The sequence below is a fragment of the Balaenoptera ricei genome, chromosome X (genome assembly GCF_028023285.1).
Source record: "Balaenoptera ricei isolate mBalRic1 chromosome X, mBalRic1.hap2, whole genome shotgun sequence".
Classification (NCBI taxonomy): domain Eukaryota; kingdom Metazoa; phylum Chordata; class Mammalia; order Artiodactyla; family Balaenopteridae; genus Balaenoptera; species Balaenoptera ricei.
Genome location: NC_082660.1, coordinates 71424678 through 71432618, shown reverse-complemented (window position 1 = coordinate 71432618; position 7941 = coordinate 71424678). Strand labels below are relative to the sequence as shown.

General features: G+C 36.6%; 1 pseudogene; it reads left to right on the top strand.

Annotated features, from left to right (window-relative positions):
- The first annotated feature begins 603 nt into the window (after positions 1-603).
- Positions 604-2885, top strand: LOC132357780 (52 kDa repressor of the inhibitor of the protein kinase-like; annotated as a pseudogene).
- Positions 2886-7941: the final 5056 nt, after the last annotated feature.

The following is a 7941-nucleotide window of genomic DNA, read 5'->3' as shown; positions in this document are numbered from 1 at the left end:
ACATACAGACTGAAAGTGAACGGATGGAAAAAGATATTCCATGCAAATGACATCAAAAGAAAGCTGGAGTAGCAATTCTCATATCAGACAAAATAGACTTTAAAATAAAGACTATTACAAGAGACAAAGAGGGACACTACATAATGATCAAGGGATCAATCCAAGAAGAAGATATAACAATTGTAAATATTTATGTACCCAACATAGGAGCACCTCAATACATAAGGCAAATGTTAACAGCCATAAAAGGGGAAATCAACAGTAACTCAATCATAGTAGGCGACTTTAACACCCCACTTTCACCAATGGACAGGTCATCCAAAATGAAAATAAATAAGGAAACACAAGCTTTAAATGATACATTAAACAGGATGGACTTAATTGATTTTTATAGGACATTCCATCCAAAAACAACAGAATACACATTCTTCTCAAGTCCTCATGGAACATTCTCCAAGATAGATCGTATCTTGGGTCACAAATCCAGCCTTGGTAAATTTTAGAAAATTGAAATCATATCAAGCTCCCTGGACCCGACGGGCGGACGGGCTTCCCTGAGGAGGTGGGTAGGGGAGGGCTGGGCCGGCCAGCAGGCAGATGAGGATGCTGAACTTCTGCGTTGCCCCCAACGGCATGCAGAAGAGCACACAGTCTGGCCTGGCCTTTTTCAGGTTCCTGCAGGATCCAGCCAGATGCCAGAAGTGGGTGGAGAATTGTAGGAGAGCAGACTTCGAAGATAAAACACCTGATCAACTAAATTAACATTATCGATAGTGTGCCAAACAGTTTGAGACTTCTATGATCTGTAGAACTAGTCCTTATAGGGCAGTTCTTCAAGGTTATGCGATACCAACAATATTTGATCTTACCAGCCATTTGAATAATCCACACAGTAGACACAGAAAATGAATAAAAGAATTGAGTGAAGATCAAATCAGGACACTGAAACAGAAAAACTAAATGAAACTTCTGAACAGGAACCAAAACATAAGGAAATAAACAACAACAGTGCTCAGAACCCCAGTGCAGACGAAGGGGGTGAAGAGCAGGATGAAGACATTTTACCTTTAACCCTTGAAGAGAAGGAAAACAAAGAATACTTAAAATCTTTATTTGAAATTTTGATTCTTATGGGAAAACAGAACATACCTCTGGATGGACCTGAAGCTGATGAAATCCCAGAAGGTCTCTTTACTCCTGATAACTTTCAAGCACTGCTGGAGTGCCAGATCAATTCTGGTGAAGAGGATCTGAGAAAGCGCTTTAAATCAACAACAGTGAACACATTGTTATGTTCGAAAACACAGCAGAAACAGATGCTAGAGATCTGTGAGAGCTGCATTCTGGAAGAAACCCTCAGGGAAGTGAGAGACTCTCACTTCTTTTCCATCAACAGTGACAATGTGGTGGGCATAGCAGGGGAAGAGCACCTGCTTGTGTTGGTGAGGTTTGCTGATGAAGCTCTCAACCTGAGGGAGGAATTTGTGGGCTTCCTGCCTTATGAAGCTGATGCAGAAATTTTGGCTGTGAAATTTCACACTATGATAACTGAGAAGTGGGGATTAAACGTGGAGTACTGTTGTGATCAGGCTTAGATTGTGTCCAGTGGATTTTCTTCCAAAATGAAAGTTGTTGCTTCTAGACTTTTAGAGAAGTATCCCCAAGCTATCTACACACTCTGCTCTTCCTGTGCCTTAAATATGTTGTTGGCAAAATCAGTGCCTCTTATGGGACTATCTTTCACATTAGGAACAATTGAGGAAGTTTGTTGTTTTTTCCATCAATCACCACAACTGCTTTTAGAGCTTGACAATGTAATTTCTGTCCTATTTCAGAACAGAGAAGAAAGGGGCAAAGTACTGAAGGAAATTTGCCATTCCTAGTGGACAGGCAGGCATGACGCTTTTGAAATCTTAGTGGACCTCCTACAAGCACTTGTTTTATGTTTAGATGGTATAAATAGCGATACAAATGTTAGATGGAATAACTGTATAGATGGCCGAGCATTTGTACTCTGTAGTGCAGTAACAGATTTTGATTTCATCATTACCACTGTTGGTCTTAAAAATGTTTTATCTTTTACAAGAGCCTTTGAGAAAAATCTTCAGGGGCAAACTTCTGATGTCTTCTTTGCAGCCAGTAGTTTGACTGCAGTGCTGCATTCACTAAATGAAGTGATGGAAAATATCGAAGTTTATCATGAATTTTGGTTTGAAGAAGCCACAAATTTGGCAACCAAACTTGATATTCAGATGAAACTGCCAGGGAAATTTCACAGAGCTCAGCACAGTAACCTGGAATCTCAGCTAACCTCTGAGAGTTACTATAAACAAACTCTAAGTGTTCCAACAGTGGAACACATTATTCAGGAACTGAAAGATATATCCTCAGAACAGCACCTTGAAGCTCTTAAATGCTTATCTCTGATACTCTGTCATGGAACAGCTCAAATTCAATACAGCAGAGGAGCATCATGCTGACATGTACAAAAGCGATTTACCTAATCCTGACACACACTCTGCTGAGCTTCATTGTTGTGGAATCAAGTGGAAACACAGAGGGAAAGATATAGAACTTCCATCCACTATTTATGAAGCCTTTCATCTGCCAGATAAGTTTTTTCCTAATGTTTATGCATGGCTGAAGGTCCTATGTATTCTTTCTCTGATGAAGGTTGAGAATCAATGCATGAAAATGGGCAAAAGCATCTCAAAGCATACCTGAGGAACACTTTGACAGACCAAAGGTCAAGTAACTTGGCTTTGCTTAACATAAAATTTGATATAAAACAAGATTTGGATTTAATGGTGGATACATATATCAAACTCTATACAAGTAAGTCAGAGCTTCCTACAGATAATTCAGAAACCATTGAAAATACCTAAGAGACTTTTAGAATAGGCGTTCTCTTATATTTGATATTTGAAAAAAATCTGTAAGACATTTGAAGATATCTTACAGAAAAGTTGTAAGGTGTACGTAGGCCACTTAATCACTGAATATCTTGACCTGTAGACTTCCCATTGAGTACATTAGTCGTTGATAATCTGCCTATTTAAATGGCCCATTTGAAGTCCCATGCTTTGGAGACCTAACTGTTCTTCCAGAAGATAGCATTGAAAGTACCATGTTATGCTCTGTGATCTCTGCTAATGGCACTTTGGAATTGTATAAGTTAAGTCATTTTAGACATAACATTAATCACTGTGGATCCAACTGTCAGATAGTGAGTTATCAGTTCTTTGAAGAAATAAATTTTGAGGAGGTATGGGAGGAAGGAATACATTTTATAAAACATTACAATGAAGCTCATGACTGACCTTTGAATAGTAGGAGTTTTAAGTATGCTGTTAAAAACCTGTAAGGGACCGTTAAGAAAATTATCAGACTGTAAGACAAATGTCTGAGCTCGCCAAACAAGGATTTCAGTGTAGATTTTGTTTTTGTCAAATGAAGTTGAAGGAATAAATTATAGTTAAAGTTTGAATGGAAGAGCCTGCCATTGTTTTTCCACATCTGGTTGTTGCGGCTTACATTCCTTTATTGAGCCTAGATCTTCATAAGCTTTTTGACAGGTATATGTTGAACACTTCTGTTTCATGGTCACTACAGGATCACAGGCCATGGATAGTAACAACTGATTTGTCTGTTTTCTTTTGTCTTTTTCCATGACTGTATCTACTGCCTCATCTAGATTTACAAACAAAACCTAGAAAACCTACAGAAATAAGTGTTTTATGGTTTATCTAGGAATAATAAAGAAAATATTGCTGCTATTTTTGGTGAAGAAAATCAATTTTGTATAGTTAACTTTAACCTAAGTAAAATGTGAATTTTGTTTAAAAAAGAAGAAACAAAAAAACAAAAAAAAAAACACAAGAAATAGTATCAATTATCTTTTCCGACCACAACACTATGAAACTAGATATCAATTACAGAAAAAATCTGTAAAAAATACAAACACATGGAGGCTAAACAATACACTACTAAATAACCAAGAGATCACAGAAGAAATAAAAGAGGATATCAAAAAAATCCCTGGAAACAAATGACAATGAAAACACAACAACCCAAAACATATGGGATGCAGCAAAAGCAGTTCTAAGAGGGAAGTTTATAGCAATACAATCCTACCTTAAGAAAAAAGAAACAGCTCAAATAAACAACCTAACCTTACACCTAAAGCAATTAGAAAAAGAATAGCAAAAAAACCCCCAAAAGTCAGCAAAAAGAAAGAAATCATAAAGACCAGATCAGAAATAAATGAAAAAGAAATGAAGGAAACAATAGCAAAGGTAAATAAAACTAAAAGCTGGTTCTTTGAGAAGATAAACAAAATTGATAAACCATTAGCCAGACTCATCAAGAGAAAAAGGGAGAAGACTCAAACCAATAGAATTAGAAATGAAAAAGGAGATGTAACAACTGACACTGCAGAAATACAAAGGATCATGAGAGATTACTACAAGCAACTCTATGCCAATAAAATGGACAACCTGGAAGAAATGGACTAATTCTTAGAAAAGCACAAAGTTCTGAGACTGAAACAGGAAGAAACAGAAAATATAAACAGATCAATCACAAGCATTGAAATTGAGACTGTGATTAAAAATATTCCAACAAACAAAAGCCGTGGACCAGATGGCTTCACAGGCGAATTCTACTAAGCATTTAAAGAACAACTAACACCTATCCTTCTCAAACTCTACCAAAATATAGAAGAGAGAGGAACGCTCCCAAACTCATTCTATGAGGCCACCATCACCCTGATACCAAAATCAGACAAAGATGTCACAAAGAAAGAAAACTAAAGGCAAATATCACTGATGAACATACATGCAAAAATCCTCAACAAAGTACTAGCAAAAAGAATCCAATAGCACATTAAAAGGATCATACACCATGATCAAGTGGGGTTTATCCCAGGAATGCAAGGATTCTTCAATATACGCAAATCAATCAATGTGATAAACCATATTAACAAATTGACAGAGAAAAACCATACGATCATCCCAAAGATGCAGAAAAAGCTTTCGACAACATTCAACACCCATTTATGATAAAAAACTATCCAGAAAGTCAGCATAGACGGAACTTTCCTCAACATAATAAAGGCCATATATGACAAACCCACAGCCAACATGATTCTCAATGGTGACAAACTGAAAACATTTCCAATAAGATCAGGAATAAGACAAGGTTACCCACTCTCACCACTATTATTCAACATAGTTTTGGAAGTTTTAGCCACAGCAATCACAAAAGAAAAATAAATAGAAGGAATCCAAAACAGAAAAGAAGAATTAAAACTGTCACTGTTTGCAGATGACATGATACTATCCATAGAGAATCCTAAAGATTCTACCAGAAAACTACTAGAGCTAATCAATGAATTTGGAAAAGTAACAGAATACAAAATTAATGCACAGAAATCTCTTGCATTCTTATACACTAATGATGAAAAATCTGAAAGGGAAATTAAGAATACACTACTATTTACCATTGAATAAAAAGAATAAAATACCTAGGAATAAACCTACCTAAGGAGACAAAAGACCTGTATGCAGAAAACTATAAGACACTGATGAAAGAAATTAAAGATGATACAAGCAGATGGAGAGATATACCATGGTTCTTGGATTGGAAGAATCAACATTGTGAAAATGACTATACTACCCAAAGCAATCTACAGATTCAATGCAATCCCTATCAAACTACCAATGGCATTTTCCACAGAACCAGAACAAAAAATTTCACAATTTGTATGGAGACACGAAAGACCTGGAATAGCCAAAGCAATCTTGAGAAAGAAAAATGGAGCTGGAGGAATCAGATTCCCAGGCTTCAGACTATACTACAAAGCTACAGTCATCAAGACAGTATGGTACTGGCACAAAAACAGAAATATAGATCAATGGAACAGGATAGAAAGCTCAGAGATAAACCTACACACATGTGGTCACCTTAGTTTTGATAAAGGAGGCAAGAATATACAATGGAGAAAATAAAGCCTCTTCAATAAGTGGTGCTGGGAAAACTGGACAGCTGCATGTAAAAGAATGAAATTAGAACACTCTGTAACATCATACACAAAAATAAACTTAAAATGGATTAAAGACCTAAATGTAAGGCCAGACACTATAAAACTCCTAGAGGAAAACACAGGCAGAACACTCTATGACATAAATCACAAGAAGATTCTTTTTGACCCACCTCCTAGAGAAATGGAAATAAAAACCAAAATAAACAAATGGGAGCCAATGAAACTTAAAAGCTTTTACACAGCAAAGGGCAACATAAACAAGACAAAAAGACAAACCTCCGAATGGGAGAAAATATTTGCAAATGAAGCAACTGACAAAGGATTAATCTCCAAAATGTACAAGCAGCTCATGCAGCTCAATATCAAAAAAACAAACGACTCAATCCAAAAAAGGGCAGAAGACCTAAAGAGACATTTCTCCAAAGAAGATATACAGATTGCCGACACACACATGAAAGAATGCTCAACATCACTAATCATTAGAGAAATGCAAATCAAAACTACAATGAGGTGTCACCTCACACCACTCTGAATGGCCATCATCAAAAAATCTACAAACTATAAATGCTGGAGAGGGTGTGGAGGAAAGGGAACACTCTTGCACTGTTGGTGGGAATGTAAATTTGTGCAGCCACTATGGAGAAGAGTATGGAGGTTCCTTAAAAAACAAACAGTAGAACTACCATACGACCCAGCAATCCCACTACTGGACATTTACCCTGAGAAAACCATATTTCAAATAGAGTCATGTACCACAATGTTCATTACACCTCTATTTACAAGAGTCAGGACATGGAAGCAACCTAAGTGTCCATCAACAGATGAATGGATAAAGAAGATATGGCACATATATACAATGGAATATTACTCAGTCATAAAAAGAAACAAAATTGAGTCATTTGTAGAGAGGTGGATGGACCTAGAGTCTGTCATACAGAGTGAACTAAGTCAGAAAGAGATAAACAAATACCATATGCTAACACATATATATGGAATGTAACAAAAAATGTTTCTGAAGAACCTAGGGGCAGAACAGTAATAAAGACATAGACATAGAGAATGGACTTGAGGACATGGAGAGGGGGAAAGGTAAGCTGGGACGAAGTGAGAGAGTAGCATGGACATATATACACTACCAAATGTAAAATAGATAACTAGTGGAAAGCAGACACATAACACAGGGAGATCAGCTCGATGCTTTATGACCACCTAGAGGGGTGGGATAGGGAGGGTGGGTGGGAGACACAAGAGAGAGGAGATATGGGGATATAAGTATATGTATAGCTGATTCACTTTGTTATAAAGCAGAAACTAACACACCATTGTAAAGGAATTATGCTCCAATAAAGATGTTAAAAAAATAATTAAAAAGGATAACCAAAAATAAATAAATAATGGAGATATGAACAATAATTCAATAATAGTAGGAGACTTTATCCTTCCATTGACATCAATGAACAGATCTTCCAGACAGAAAATCAATAAGGCAACAGAGGTTCTAAATGACACATTAGACCAGTTGGACTTAATGGATATCTATAGGACACTACATCCAAAAAGAACAGAATGCACATTCTTTTCAAGCACGCATGTGATGTTTTCTAGGATGCACCACAGACTAGGTCAGAAAACAAGCCTCTAACAAATTTATGACGATAGAAATTATTTCACGTATCTTTTCTGACCACAGTGATATGAAACTAGAAATCAACCACTCTAAGAAAAATGGGAAAATGGTAAACACATAGGGACTAAACAGCATGTTACTAAAAAACCAATGAGACAACCATGGAATCAAAGAAGAAATCAGGAAATACCTCAAGACACATGAAAATGAAAACATAATCTCACAAAATCCATGGGATGCAGCAAAAGCAGTTCTAAGTAAGAAATTCATA